Source organism: Lycorma delicatula, chromosome 7 (genome assembly GCF_047948215.1).
Source record: "Lycorma delicatula isolate Av1 chromosome 7, ASM4794821v1, whole genome shotgun sequence".
Taxonomy (NCBI): Eukaryota; Metazoa; Arthropoda; class Insecta; order Hemiptera; family Fulgoridae; genus Lycorma; species Lycorma delicatula.
In genome coordinates, this window is record NC_134461.1 from 86,536,288 (window position 1) to 86,552,886 (window position 16,599).

General features: G+C 33.1%; 1 protein-coding gene across 1 annotated transcript in view; it reads right to left on the reverse strand.

Moving 5' to 3' along the window:
* Nucleotides 1-16,599, reverse strand: part of LOC142327344 (ribosomal protein S6 kinase alpha-2-like) — a 304,040-nt gene that overhangs the window by 211,814 nt on the left and 75,627 nt on the right. The window lies entirely within an intron of this gene.

Genomic DNA, 16,599 nt, shown 5'->3' on the forward strand with positions numbered 1-16,599 from the left:
TATATTTTTACCGAAATACCCAACTTATTAATGAAATTAAATGGCCTAAATCGGTTTTTCAATTTGTTACTACCAGCAATTTTAAATTAATAAATTAACTTTTTAACGTGGGAAGCTAACTTATTGCAAATTTAACTTGATATTTTTGTGGTTTAGTCAGATCGACACTGCTTACTGAGCTACATGAGGACTATATTTCCTACGACGAAAAACGCTTTTGCGTTAACATCTCCCGGATCAAACATAATACAATATTACAAAAGAAAACATATTTAAATAATTATTAAATAGTCGAATACAGATGTACGGACGTAAGAAACAAGGTATTCGGTAGCCTCATCGTATTGTTTCCTAGAATATCTTGGATATTAATTCCCTAATTTAAATTTACGACGCAATGCCGCGTAACAGACAAAGTCCACAAGTATGTGGTGTATCATTAGTCGCAGCGAACATAAACGGGTGCATCGGTCTGACTCATAAGGTGTCCAAGTGTAAGATTAGTATGTCCTATTCGTAATCGGTAAATAATAACCTCCTCTCTACGATTATTCCGGATTGAAGAGCTCTGTGGCAGCACAGTATCCTTGATGTATCGGAGTTTATTATTTACTGTAACAGTCCAGTGACCTTGCCACCTTCCTCGAAGAATGTGTTTAATAGAATTAATAAAATCGGTAATAGCAACACAAGTGGTGAAAGACGGTTGGCTACGTGCGCCTTTAGCAGCGGAATCCGCACGTCCATTATCCTGAATTCCCATACGGCTAGGGATCCAGCAGAAACTCATTTGTGTATTGCGACGGTTCAACTCGGCGATTGAATTATGAATTTCGGTGACGATAGGATGTTTAGAATACGAATCTTCTAAATCTTGGAGTGCACTACACGAATCGCTACAAATGAGGATGTGACTGTATTTTGGGTTAATGACATTCAAAGCCTTATTGAAAGAAGGAGTACATTTCAGGATTATAGACTTATAATACTAGGTAGACTGAACATATAAGTTCTGTTATTTACAACAGCAAAAAAATCGCAACCAACGATATCATTGTGTTTCGACCCATCTGTGTATATTACTACATTTAGGTTTGTCTTCAATAAAAATTGGTAAAACATTTCCTGGAACACGATAGGGATTGTTGATTTTTTATTGTATATGGTGAAATCATAATTAACATTTTTTTTCGGGTCGAGTCTCCATGGAAGACATAAACACAGATAGGATGGGAAAATAGGTGTACCAAGATTTAAAAGGTGAAGTAAATGCCGGACACGAACACCCATTGATGCTGTACAAGATGGATAGTTTTCATACCGTTGTAAATGAGAATTTGCGAGGAATGCTTTAAAAACCGGGTGATTTGGTTGTCCTGTAAGACGGCAGAGTAAGACGCTATCAGCTGGTCCCGTCTATCCCAAAGTTGATGATTCACCGCAATCAAGAAGTATGCTTGCGATAGGGCTTGATCTAAAGGCATCTGTAGCAAGACGAAGGAAAGCGTGATGTACAACATCCAACCTCCTAAGCACTGTATGACGCGCTCAAGGGTAGGCGATTTAACCAAAATCCAAACGGGACCGAACTAAAGAATAACAAAAACGCAACATACATGACCGGTCGGCTCCTGAATAGGTGTTGCTAAGGACTCGTAGAATTTTTAAACATCTCGCCTTTAATTGTTTTATACGTTTGACCCACGTAAGACGGTTATCACAAAGTAAACCTAAAAATTGAACATCAGGAGAAAGAGCAATTCGCTCTCCACTGAGCAGGACTTGTAGAATAAAAGGATCAAGCATTTTGACTAATGCTTGTCAAAACAAATGAAATCTAGAGAGATAGACGCTCACCTTAGGATTTAAGAGACAGCTACGTCCAACCGTGACAAAATCAACACAACCACCGTATGTAGCCTATTGTTTATAACGGAAAACATTTTCTTTCCTTAAAATATATTTTCTCCTTTGCAATGATGTCACATACGCTGGTTATAGATAGTCTATTCTCATCCGTCACCACATACGTAATTAAAATTCATTGCCATAAGGCAGGTAAAACAGGAGCTAACAATAACAGTAAAGTGGAAACTAAGTACAGTACTGATGAAAAACATCATGACGGACGGGAAAAAATTCATCGTTCAAGTTTTGCTAGGCGATCAACCAAAGCATGTTGATTTGAATTAGGGAACCATATAGGCAACTTTACTATTACATGAAAATCGAATGAGCGTTGCGTTCCTCATTAAAGCAAGATTGTATCAGCTTCTTGACACTTCGGTATTTAAGGCGTTAACTACTATTATCATGTAGTGCGAGAATGTATAGGCTGCTAACTGCTATGTAAACATATATTCACTGTAGTTACTACTCGAGATTGGAAGATGTAAAAACATATTCCAATTTTACATTTACCGAGAACGAATAATCTTGATTATATATGTTGTGCTATTTATATATAGTCAGTAAACTGGACAAAAGATAATCCTGAACACCTATAGAACGTATAACAAAGTAATAATGAACGAAACAATATTAATAATTCATCTAAGCAAAAAAAAATTTTATTTAAATTTAAAGTTTATTTAAATACATAAACCAATAAAAATTCGAACATATTAATTTATCCCAGTATATAACTCGCCCGGGTTTCACGGTAAATATAATATGTTTGGGAAATCCTTTTTTCGTATTATCCCAATAGATGGCTTCAGGATCGCGTAACACTGATAATATTAATCAAATCTGGCAACACTTGCGCGTTTTTGAAAGGTAAGATCATTACGTATTTTTAGAAAGATTATGATTATATTAGTTCATTTATTTAAAATTTAATGCGTCTTGAAAATGAGTCAAAATGAAAAATCCGATACATTTTGAAATTTTGTTACAAACAAAGGAAGACTGTGACTTAGGCTGCTAAAAAAAATTGAGAAGATTATAGACATGATGGGGTATCAGCACGTTCGACACAGTTGGTTCAAGCGCTTTCAATCTAAACATTTTGATATCGATGATACATCTCGTTCTGGTCGGCCAATAACTGAAAAATTCGAAATCATGGAAAAAGAATGGAGCAAGATTGGAAAATTAGCGTTCATGATAACTAAAAGTAAACATCGACCGCAAAACGGTTTTTAAACCGTTTAAAAAAGCCTGGATAAAAAACTCGATGTTTGGGTGGCACATGATTCAACAATTAAAAAATTAATGGATCGAATTTCCATCTGCGAATCGTTTCTAAAACAGTACGATATCGATTCGTAGGTGAGGCTCCGCAAACAGTAGCGAGCCAGAATTGACACCGTCAAGAAAGATTATACTGTGTGCAGAGGAATTGGGAAGGAATTTTCATTATGAGCTGCCGACGACCCCGGTTAAACGATATATTTTAACTTTTGTTGTCAACAGCTGAGAAGATTACTCCGAATGATCGAGATAAAGCGACCAGAATTGATCATGAGGAAAGGTATCATGTTCCATCATGACAACGCCAGACTCCACGAAATTTCACTGACCCGTCAAAAGTTGAGAGAGCTTCTCTGGGACGTTTTGATACATCCACCGTATAATCACCACTTTGCACCGTCAGACTACCATTTGTTTCGGTCTCAAGAGATTCTCATTTCTCTTTACGGTTGGTGTCAAAAAACCTGTGAAAATCTCTTATTACAGTTTTCGTCCAAAAACCATAATATTTCTTCAGGACGGGATTATGTATATATTATGTGTATCACTGTATATACTGTGGCTCGGTAGCTTCACCTTACCGTATATTTTATGAATGTGACAGATGGATCGGATGCAAAGAAAGAACAGACCTTGAATGGATAACGTCTGAAAACACTGTAAGCTATATGATACAAGGAATGGTAGAATTGAATGCTATAGACGGTTTGGTCACGGAAATTCTTCAGACAAAAGAAATAGTTTTATGACTGGAGCAGGGAACAGGAAATATAACAAAAAAAGGAAGAAAAAGACCGAGACCCGGCTACTAGGGGGGGGGGGGGCCTGGACACCGCATATCCAGACTTGGTTTCCCTCCCTGGTGGCTTGAGACAGGCCGAGTCGCAGTTACTGTGTCGAGGCCCGGGAATGGCATAGCCGGACGCAGTTACCCATTCGCCTGCCTCAAATGAGGCAGGCGAATAAGGTGAATAAAACATCCGCCTCCCGCCCTCCTGGGTTTGAGTATTGTTTGAATGTCGATCCGACCCAGTGGAGCAGAAGAAAAAAGGATGGGATTATGATTTTACCTCAAAAAGTGGTCGATCAAAACGACAAATATTTGGTTTAATAAAATTCATTTGAAATATAATAAAAAGGTGTTTTATTTTTTTTTTCCAATAAATACCACGGAATTTTCTACCCAACCCTTTTTATCTAACTGTATTAAAAATATTATCGTTCTCACTAGGAACGTTTTTGTCCTTCTTCTTCTAAAATCGTGTTTTACTGAATAAAATTCTTTAAAAAAATTATTGTACGAGATTCATTAATTTTAATTTATTTAATTCTAGATAAAATCTCCGCCTACTACCCCACTGGAATTTTTTTTGTTTTTTATTTCATTTATAGGAAACCATTTAATCAAAAGTAACATTCATAGAAAAAAAATATATATCCAAAATTTTGATAGAAGATTTGGGTCAGGGTAATTGATAAAAATTGATGACATGATAATAGAGGAACGTCGAGTGGTAATACAGCTATTTCTCGTTACAAAGGGAAGACTAGTTGAGAAATAGTACAGCAGCATCACGGCTGTAGCTTGACAGTGAACAGATAGACAACAAAGATATCCCGCAGTGATGTACAACAGCAAATCCATAGGAGAGACGTTATTATTCCTTTGTACTTATATACCAACAATATCATAAAAAGCAAGCAATATAACCCTATTTTTCTTCAGTTAAATATATATATATATATATATTATATAAAAACGGAAGAAAGTGGTAAACTTATAAAAGAAAAGAAAAGAGAAACAACCGTATTGTTTCCAGTTTCTTAAGAACTTGATGTAGTTTAACTAAAAATATTTGCAGCATTTATTTCATATTAAAAAATAACCATTTTTTTTTTAAATTAATTAAAACTGAATGTTGCAACCTTATCGTTACAGATACGACCACTATCATTCAAAATTTCAAAGCTGAAGTCCTTCAAAAGAAAAAAATATTATTTGTATGCTGTTAAAAATGAAACATATTATTTTTATAAATATATATATATATATACTAGATTTGAGAAAATATTAAAAGTTTGTTTACTTTTAGTAAATACTTATAGACTGAAAATCTTTCAGCAATTTTCCCAACGAAACGCAATAGCACTAATAAATTCTTAATCGCAATTTTCTACTTTTAAATTCTGAAAACTCACTAGTTATCCAATAACGATTTGTCCGTTATATCTTTTCAACTAAGCCTAACGATTATATAGCACAATGTTAGTGAAATTCAATTACAAGAAGGCTTAAATAAGAACAACAGAAAAAGAATTATAAAAATATTGATTCCCAAATACGTTTACTCCCATAACAGATCCTCATGGGATCCGCACGGGCTCGAAAATCCTGATATTGTATATTGTAGGTAAACCATGAGCTTAACGAAATCTGAATTATATCTACGTACAAAAAATAGGGAATATGGAACAAGGATAATAAAAAAACGGATGAAAGGTAAAGAGAACGGGACAATCTACTCATCGGAATATCACCTACAAAATAAAAACTATTTTTCTCGGAGGAGAGCTCAAGGAGTTTACAGGCGCCAAGCGTCCAAAAAACCATCACAATCCCTTGGAATATCGAGGAATTTTTACAAAGATGGAAGTTGTATATTTTATCAATGACTTTACGTTGACTTTTAACCACAAAAAAATTGTTATTCCACCAAAAATGAGAAAATTACAAAACAACTTCACTCCTATTAATATGTGGCAATAAACTGTGTTGTATTGTGTATTTTAGAAGACCTTCAAAAACCGGAATTTATGAAATAGGCGTTTAATAAGCAGCAACCAGACAGAAAACAATTCGCAAATAGGTCAACAGATAACTAACTCCCGCATTCTGAACACACCAAGAATTTATTGGCGCCTAACAGAATTCTCAACACAGACCTAACAGAGTCCGAATCAATACTCACAGTACCAAATAATAGGAAATAAGGAATCATTAAATTAAAAATCGATTGACTGAGAGAAAGACCGATCAACCAAAAAGAACCACGTCAAGAAACAAACAACCCCTCTCAGAGAATATCTAAAAAAATCTGATGTGGACACCACATTACTTCCTTGTACGCCAATTAAATGACATATACACTTTTTTTTTATAAGAAAAGTAATTTTATTGCATTAGCAACTTCTGATATTTTTCATATTTATTTTTTATTATTATTGAATTAGTATTTGCCGTAAAAGTTTTTTTTACAATCAGAGGTTAATAATTTAATAAATCAATATATATAAATTAAAAAAAAAAAAGGAGATAAGTCTTATTCGAACCGATGTGCCTATCCCTTGTAAGAATATTTCATTAATTACAATTTTATTTGGCTATAACTCTGGAACCAATGAAACTAAGCACTACTTTTGATATATCATTGAAAAACTCTCAACGAGGACTTATTCCTGCAGTTACGAAAAAGTCCAAATTTTTGGGATTTTGACTTTTTTTGGTCAAGTTGATTGCAATAAAAGGGGATTTACAGTGGTAAATGCAAATTTTCAACATCCTACGTCACTGAAACTAATCAAAATGGATTCAGGAATGATCAAAGTGGATATTTCCGTTGAAATCTGAAAACCGAAATATTTCGCGATCACAATACTTCCTTTACTTTGTACAGGGAAGTAGAAAGAATATTTCAGACAATAAGCGCCAATCCCGTTCAAAATCCATAGGGAAACAAGGATTTTAGCCAGCATATTCAGAGTAATTACTGATCAAAGTTTTTCCGATGACCAAGTTAAGTATTTGCTGCTACAAAATTGTTTTTCAATCGGAGGACAATATTCGAAAAGTAACAAACTCTTCCCATCCCCAGAACAGGGTAAAATTTAAAGTAATTAAATTAATTTAAAGTAATTATTATGACAGGGTCATAATAATTATTACAGTAATTTAATAAAGATCATTAAAAAAATAGCTTGGTCGTTCTCTGTTAAAACTAATCATTGAAATTAAATTGATTTAAACATTAGTCAAAAATATACATATAGTATCCCATAAATTTCCATTTAAGGAAAAATAAATATTTTTTTAAGGTCATGGTGTATCAGAAAACGAAGCAAAACATAAATCATCTCAAGGAACGTATCACCGACGTGTGTTGGACTGGAGTAATAATTTGATTTGTATCTTTTCCTGACACACCATGGCCATCAAAAGAAATGTTTACTTTTCCTACGTTTGGAAACTTACAGAGTTACGTGTTCTTCAGCATTGGAGGATAACCATCAAAATGTGTTTTCAAAACAATAGTAGTTATGTAGAGCAAATTAAATAAATAAAAATGATTTTCATAAAAAACTATTTGTTTCTCTAAAACGGAAATTTATCGGATACTGTATATACTTAAGTACTCGCAAAAAATAACTCGGATGTAAGTCAAACCTAAATCCTACTACCCGTAAAGTAACGTAAGTAAACAACAGACAGGATTTAGTGTAAGGACAAAGAAGGAAGTGAAAGAAGAAAAGAAACTGTAAAACGTTTCATACATTTTGGGAGCTATGGTAACAAACGACAGGAAGGACGCAATGGTTATAAAAGGAACGATGGCGATGGAAGCTTTCAAAGAAAAGGAAATTACCATGTAAGAGAAGTCTGGAGTTAAAGAAAGAAGTTAGCTAAATACAGTGTATAAGTATCTTATATAGAAATGAAACATTGATTATGACGAAGAGGGACTGAATTGAGGCTTTTGAGATATGGATATGGAAAAGGATGCAGAAAATAAGATTGATGGATAAAATGAGAAATGAAGAAGTGAGAGGATTAAAGAAAAAAGAGTACTTATGCGGAAATGCACGAAAGAAAAGGAAACCAGTCACGACATGTTGTTAGAAGGAATGGAATCTTGACATCGGAAGACAATTGTATGGTAAGGGTCAAGAGAAGGAGAAAGAAAGAAGAGGAAAGAAAGTTGTGAAGATAAACAAAAAGAAGACAAAGGAGAAACCTTGGTACAGAAATGGATTGAGACAGCGGTGACGTAAGGGGCCTGTCGCAGGCAGAATACCAGATGATGATGAAGTTAATCCTTTTAGTAGATTTCATAAGAAAGCTACCTATTGTAACGGGTACCATGATTCGACTTCCGGAAAATTTTGACATACCTTCGCATTTTACATCCCCCAGATCCCAAAACCACAGTCAGCTTAAAATTTTATAAATGCATTTATATATATATTTCACTTTCTTGTGGACACGATAACTGCCGGAATTTTGCGCCAATCACTTTCAAATTATTCCTTAAAAATAGCTCGACTCATAATCTCGGTCGAGTTCGTTAACGGCCAAAATCGGGCCATGGGGATGGAAATGGGGCTTTATCAAAAAAAAGAAAAACAAAATATCCTATAACTTTCTTATTAAATAAAATATCGGGATTCGTTTAAAGTTCCTATTATTCTTTGGATAAGGACCTAAAACTTATGTAAGTAAAGTTTTTGAATATCACCAACCATTGGCCCAGGCGGTGAAAAAAATGGAATTTCGAAGACAAAAAAATTCATACTTCGCTTAACAGGCACAGTATCGAATCGGTTTAAAATGCTCGTTAGTCCTCTAAACATTACCTAAAACTTTTGTCTGAAACAATTTTTCATATGATCATTACCGCAAGGGATGACCAAAATGTTGCTGGAATTGTAAGATGGGGCTTGTCGAGATCTAAACAAGTGAAACTTTTTTCTCACATGCAACCATTGAAATAAAAATAAACATGTCGTATTTAATAAATTTGAAGTTTTTCTCAACTTTAAGACGGAAATCTTTCTTATCCCCTAGTTAGCACCCGGTAAAATCTACCTCCACCTTCCGGCGTGCCGAAAGAGATTTTTTTTTTTTTTTTATATAAATCCATAAAAGGCGATTAATACGTACGCCACAACCTGCTCGCGCGCACGAGAATTTTGCAATATAGATTTTAGTATTGTTGAAATCAGGTGGCTCTAAAATTAAACAAATAAAAACATCAGTAGAAGGTAATTTTTTTACCAACAGCATTAAATTACCGAGTTACAGTAAAAAGTCAAGAAAGAAACGATCGAAATGGAACAATTTTTATTTGCAATTAAAACTTTTAAAAAACTTTATAATACGGAATGAAATATTATTACTTTGAACAACAAACTAATTTAATCGATGGTAAAATAAGAAAATAAAAACCCAATAGGAATAGTAAGGAAAAGAACTTACAAACTAACTGAATAAGACGGACTTAAAAGATACGAATACAAAAAATTAATAATTCAAGAGGACATGAAGATGAACTATTAATGACATAATATATCTTCAGTAAAGTTACTTTAACCCGTAACATGTAACGTTCACAAATAATATACTACGAGCATAACCCTTTCTTATAATATACAGTTCATACTTTACGTACAAACTGTTATATTACACGTAGAAATGTTGAAACGAAACCAGCATACAAATGAAGCAAATATGTAAAACACACACACACACACAAAGTTACGGTATGTAAATTTATGATAACAGTTGTCATGGTAACATACTGAAATGTATAGATACAACGTAAACATATCGTCATCAACTTCCTTCCGATAAGAAATAATGCATCAAAAAATATCTACTAGAAAAAAGAAAAGAATATCAATTGACTACAAAATATCTATTTCATAGATTATTACATTACAAACAATAAAAAAAAAACTAACATATTGTGCGTTGTTTAATTAAAAATTATAAATCAAATTTTTTTATAAAAATTTCACACTACATTTCCTTATAATCTTTGGAAAAATACGTCATAGGCGTTCTTATGAAATCTAATATGATTTTATTTCCGTTTTTTCCTCGAGTGATCAGTACTACGTATAATGGCGTATACAAATTTATACAACATGGGCGAAGCGTACGATTTATGTCCTTTAATAAGAATATAACTTAATATTATTAACAATAATATAATACATATCCGGCAGAGTTGAAACGCAACTCAGAGTATAAAACACAACTTTCAGAATCGAAAAGGATAAGTTTATCTGTTGCATTAAAACATCCGTACCAATCTTTTATATAACTGTGAAGCAAGTAAATTACCTGAAGTATAAGAGGTTCGAGTCAGAATCGCTTATTACGAAATTAATAATAATTATAAAGCCAATTCCTGTGATTACCAGAATGAAGGTGTCATTCATTAGTAAAGCTACATATTGCGTCACATTTCGGAGGGATTTAGCATACTTATATATCATATATCATATTGACATGATACCGTATATATGACTCACTGAAGAAGTCAACGGAAACGGGTGTTTCAAAAAAGACGCAACCCTAAGATTACGAAGGTAGAAATCACGAACAGGTCAATTTTATTTCTGCCTACATTTAAGTTGGGAACACTGTACTCAAGGTTAGCAGCTTGTAACAGCTGAAATGACCTTATGCACTAGTGCTATACCAGTATAAATTCGCCTCTATCGTGTTAACTATTTAGTTTTCCAAGGATGAACGTGTGTTTATTATTGAGTCTTATTGCGCGTGTAAATCTTACGAACGAAAGACGGAATTTCGGATAAAATTTCTCAATTCTTCAGTGTTCCTAATAAGTTGGGGTTATTCCAACTTTGATCAATAAATGTCGTGAGACTGGGAGTTAACATGATCGAAAAAGCACAGGTCGACCATCACTGTTAACAGTAGAAGTTCTGGAGGATATGAAAGAACGTTTAACTCGCTAACCCAGAAAATCGCTCAGAATGTTATCTTCACAGGCTGGGCTTTCATTATCTACAGCTTTCCAAGCTACTAAAACATTACAACTGCATGTTTATCGCATCGGTGTCGTTCAAGGACTAAAAAACGTAGACCACAAAAAAGGTTTACAGTATTGTCATCGGTTTCGTTCTTTTGTTGATGACAACGGTATTGAAATTTTTGGATCGTGTTTATTTTCGCGACGAGGCGTGGTTACACTCGGATGGATACATCAACAGCCAGAACTGCCGAATATGGAGCACTGAAAATCCTTACGCGTTTCACGAACGACCATTACACGCGCTTAAAATTGTAGTTTGGAGTTCGATCTCCCGGCGTGGTGTAATAGCGCCTTTATTTATTAATAAATTTGTAGATGGTGTGGTTTACCGCAACTTAATCGAACAGTTTATTGCCGTGTTAGATTTACACGAACGAGAATGTCGGTTCCAGCAGGATAACGCAACGTGTCATACTGCTGATGAAACGCTGGATATGTAACGAGAATTTGTTGGTCATGTTTGATATCAGAAGGGTTATGGCCACCAAGATCCGCAGATTTTACACCAGCAAACCTTTTCCGTTGGGGGTATTTAAAAATTGTAGTTTTTAAAAACAATCCTCATACATTTGACGAATTGAAGGCTAACATTGAAAGTGAGATTTCAAACTTTACAAAAATTAGCTGTAAATATTATGAAACTTGTACGAACCTGCATCAGGATCACAGGAAATCATTTTGAACATATATTGCAAAGTTATTAAAGGTAATTTGAATATTGTTGTATAAATATTTTATTAACACTAATATTTTTGTAATAAATTCACATCGTCAAACAAGGGGGTTGCGTCCTTTTTGAAACACCCGTTATTTCAGCCCTCAAATTTCCTAACAAGCCTAGCATGAGAATCCTGTTATTCTTAATCATAGGAGTCATTTTAGGAGGGAAACTTGTACACGTCATGTTGCCTTCACCGTTCCCGAAATATAACTTTACATACGTTACATTATATGCCATGTAAGCATTTTATATATTAAAAAATTTCATTGCGTACTTTCGTGTTTTTTTTGCGTATTTTTTCACTCATTCCGGGAACAAAAGTTAAGGAATCTCTCACATTGAACTGAAATTTGACTGTATAATATAAACAAGTCCACAAATTCTCATATTATTTGCAGTATGGATTTATAATAATAAAATACTTTATTTTGAATATTAGAATAACCTTTAAATCAACTTCAAAACACCGATAAGATTAAAGTTATGTTTTGTATATCTGCAGTAAGATCTTGTAATATTCATGAATAAAAATACAATTAAAGATAAAACAAAAAAAATAAAAAAATAAAGTCATGTTTGGCGCTTCAATCACGATTCTATAAAAAAGTATATATATATTATATAAGCCTCAGTTGTAAGCTCCAGACACGTTCTTATGCTCTACGACCAAGCTAAATAACAGCCACAGATTATCGTTAACTGAAAGGAGACAACAGAGTTCCGCACTAAATTTTAAATAGATTTCCATAACAATATACAATGAGAGAAGAAACAGCGTCAAGGGGTAAAATGACCCTACTAAAAAATAAAATAACCAAAGCGGATGCAAAAATCCTCACACACAACAAAAATAATAGAAATAGTCGTAAAACAAGAATAAATAAAACAAAAAGAAACATGTTAAAAATGAATCAGAGATAATGCTTACATAAACACAACTTAAAGTGGATCAGGACGAACTGTAAAAGGTTCTGGAACATATCGAAGTGAAAACGAAGAAAAATGTTCAAAAACATTCACCACATTCATCATCGTCGTCGTCGTCGTCATCATGTGGTTATCGGCCCTTCCCTTACACCACATCCTCCTCTACAATCTTCTATTTCCAGCCACACTTTATTCATTACTGGTAGCTCTCCGTTTCTATTTAGATTCTTTTTAATTTGTACTCTTTTCCGTCCTCTTTTCTTTGTTATTTTTTGATAATCCTATTAATGGTTTAATCGATCCTATCTGTACCGTTATTTACATCAATTCATCGAACGAGCTGAGATGACGAACAATTCAGTGGATACCCTAACGAAGAGATGGTCAAAACAAATGATGATTGCAATTTTTTTTAACTTTTTGGTTTATTTAAACTTTTAATAATATTATTATAATAAAATTTCATTATAATTCATTCCCACACCACATAAAAGAAATCTTAGGTAACTTTTTAACGGTTGTACATTTTTCAGTGAACTTTTCTTTCGGTTTCTATTATTCAACATAGTAAACGTAGAAAAATCAATAATTTCCTCGGAAAGTGATTTTGGAGGTGCAGAAGCAAAAAATAAAAAATACCGATTGTTTTTTGAATTTTGAATTTTCTTTTTGGTTTATTTTAAACGTGTAATGATGTATTACAATAAAATTTTATCATAAATCATCCCTACCCAAAAAATAAATCTTAGGTAACTCTTTTTATGTATCATTATTTTTAACTATATAAGAATAAATAACCAATGCCAGGAAAGTATTACAACTTTTTTTCAGATTTTTTTAAGTTTCAATCCATACTTAACATATAACTTAGTAAATGCTAATCTGATTTTTATTTCCTTTTTTGGTGTATTTTTCGAACTATAATGTTTCTTTTCACGGTGTTTTCATAGTCGAGTTCTAGTAAAATTTTCAGTTAAATTGTACAGTAAAATAACAATGTAAGGAAAATAACTGATGTAAATAAAATTAAAAACAACTTTAATGAAAATTAAGAATTTTTGGAATTTTAACAGAAAGTATCCTTCCTGTAAAAATAAAAAATACCATGACGAATCAAATAAAGAAATTCAATACAGGATATATATATATATATATATATATATACACACAAAACTGTGTGTGTGTGTTATAATTGAAGTATTTCTTTCACTCCCCGGTGAAAGGGCTGATCTCCTCGTTCTTTCAGCATAAATGAATATTAACACATTTAAATAACAGCCTTGGCTTTACATTATGACCTAATAACCTATGCACAATTAAATTTATATGTGGATCAGTGAATTAACTGGAACTATATCATTTAACTATTAAATAACTCTTTAAAATTAACGAACAATTTTATTTAATTCGTAATAAGTAATAAAGAATAGTTTATACAGAATAAAATAGCACATAGAAGTTGCATTTCTTAACGAGTTTAATAATTCAGAGCACAATAACCATAAAAACATTTATGTCTTATTTGACTTATATATATATATATATATATACCTTATTACTTTTCTATTAATCTGTAAACAATTTAATTTCATTATTCTAATTTTTCACCAAATTTGGGAGTCCTTGGACAAACAAATTTTAATTTATCAGACGTAATTTATGTAACAGTTATTTCAGTTAAGTATTTAAAAAACTGATACTTAGTTTTAATAAACTAAATAAAACAATGCGTATAGCATACAAGAATAATTTCTACGACGAAGTAGTATTATAAAAAAAAGCTGATAACAAAGTTGTTATACTTTTCTAGCATCGGTTATTATTTCTACTTGTACGAGTATAGCGGAAAAGTAATGATAACATCAAAAAATGTTTACAAATTCAACAAAAAAGAAATTGATATTTTTTTATTTTTTTACTCCCCACCCCAAAATCACCTCGTAATTTTTTTTTTTGTCTACATTTCCTATGTTAAGTGGAAGAAACTAAATATATTCCACTGAAAAATGTACAACCAATAAAACGTTACCTAAAATTTATTTTTGGGGGAATGGGAGTATGAATTACGATAAAATTGCACAACATTATTAAAAGTTTAAATAAACCAAAAATTTTTTTTAAATTCAAGAAATCGATATTTTTAAACTGATCGGCTCCTCCAATCCTAATATTGTCCCAAAGTATTTCTTTTTTGGGTCACTTGCACTACTATTATGCCTAGGCAAGGCATAAAATAAATTCGGTTAAAAAAATATGCAATAAATAAAAAAAATTAGCTTTTTTCGATTTCGGGGGAAAATATTTTTAAAAATAGTAAGATCGCAAAAATGGTACGGTAAGCATGCTGAGGTGGACCACTCTTGATAACAGACCAGAGACTCCCTGAGTTCGTGGGTAATAAAAAGAGACCGAGACCCGGCTGGATCCCTCCCAGAGGGTACGGTTAGAGGCAGGCATATACATGACCCAGTGACTGCCTACTGTGTGAACGACCCCCGCAGAGAGCGGCACAGCCGGGTCCCGCGGGGTCTCGGTAGGTTAGAGGCAAAGGCAACCTCTGAGGGTGTGCAATGCATCAGCTGGTCCACCCTCCTAGGTATAGAAAAAAAGCACGCACGCATGTAGTGAGCTTAATATAAAGTGGTGAAGATTATGTTGGCAAAATTTTGAGCAAAAAATTATCACCCCACCCCCTGGAGAAATTGATTCCAAAACTACAGCTACAAATTGCCCCATATACATGAGTTTCTGTAGCGAATTTCATCAAAATACGGTTATCCAGTCAAATGTTATTAAGCTTCAAACACGCCAACACACGTAAAAACGAATGTGCATCAAAGGAGTATTAACCCCTACTTTTTTTTCTTTTTTTTGGATCACTTGATCATCAAACGTCGAGAAATGCAAAAAAAATCTCAAACCCGATTTTTGATTGATTGCCATGCTTAACTTCTTGCAGCATAGCTCTAGAACATTGATTCTCGAACGTTTTCAATGTGGTCTACCGACCACATTGAGATCAAAGATTTTCTAGCACCCCCAAAATTTTTAAACTTACCATATGTTAAAATAATAATTAAATTGCTGTGTTTAAGATGCGCTCTTAAAAACAGCAACTGCAATTACTGTTTTTAAACGCGGCATATCCTATTTCGGAGTTCAAATTTACATTTTACGTTACATTTTAGTTTGAAATATCAGGAAAACATCATTTTTTCCTGTTTTTTTAATCAGCCATCGCCTTCGTAGACCGCCTGAACGCCCCCAATCTTCTGTGAGCCTTCTACCGCCCCGCCCTCCCCCTGAAGGCCTCCAGCGCCCAAAAGCGGGCGTTATCGCCCACTCTGAGAACGAATGCTCTAGAGCTATCATGCCACGAAAGTAAAAGTGTTGCTGGTAAGTAAGCGTCCATAATAACACACTACATTACGAACCGCTGGTTATAAGACGCGCCGACAACTCATTTCATAGTGGAATTAACAATACACACATTTAATTAGAGCAAAATATTTTATCACATTTTTAATTCAAGTAAAACATAAATCTAATTTACTAAGCATTTGGCACCGTTGGTATATAAAGTTGTATAAAATAAAGTTCCACTTACCAACAATTTTAAAAGTAGATATCCGAGCATTTTCGGAGCCGCATCAGGGATTTCCCAAAAGATGTTAATTCAAATTCAAATCTATAATTGTATTTAAATTAAAACTGTTACATTCACAATAGTTGTATAACCCTAACGAAAATATTAAAATATTAGAATACAATTATTATAAAACTAGTATTTTAAAAAAATTTCATATATATCTGAAAAATGACAAATTGATGAATCAACGGGTTAGATTCGATAATGACATCCTTTATAAACCAATTACATAATAATTAGTTATTAATAGGTTGATAATATTTCATTAA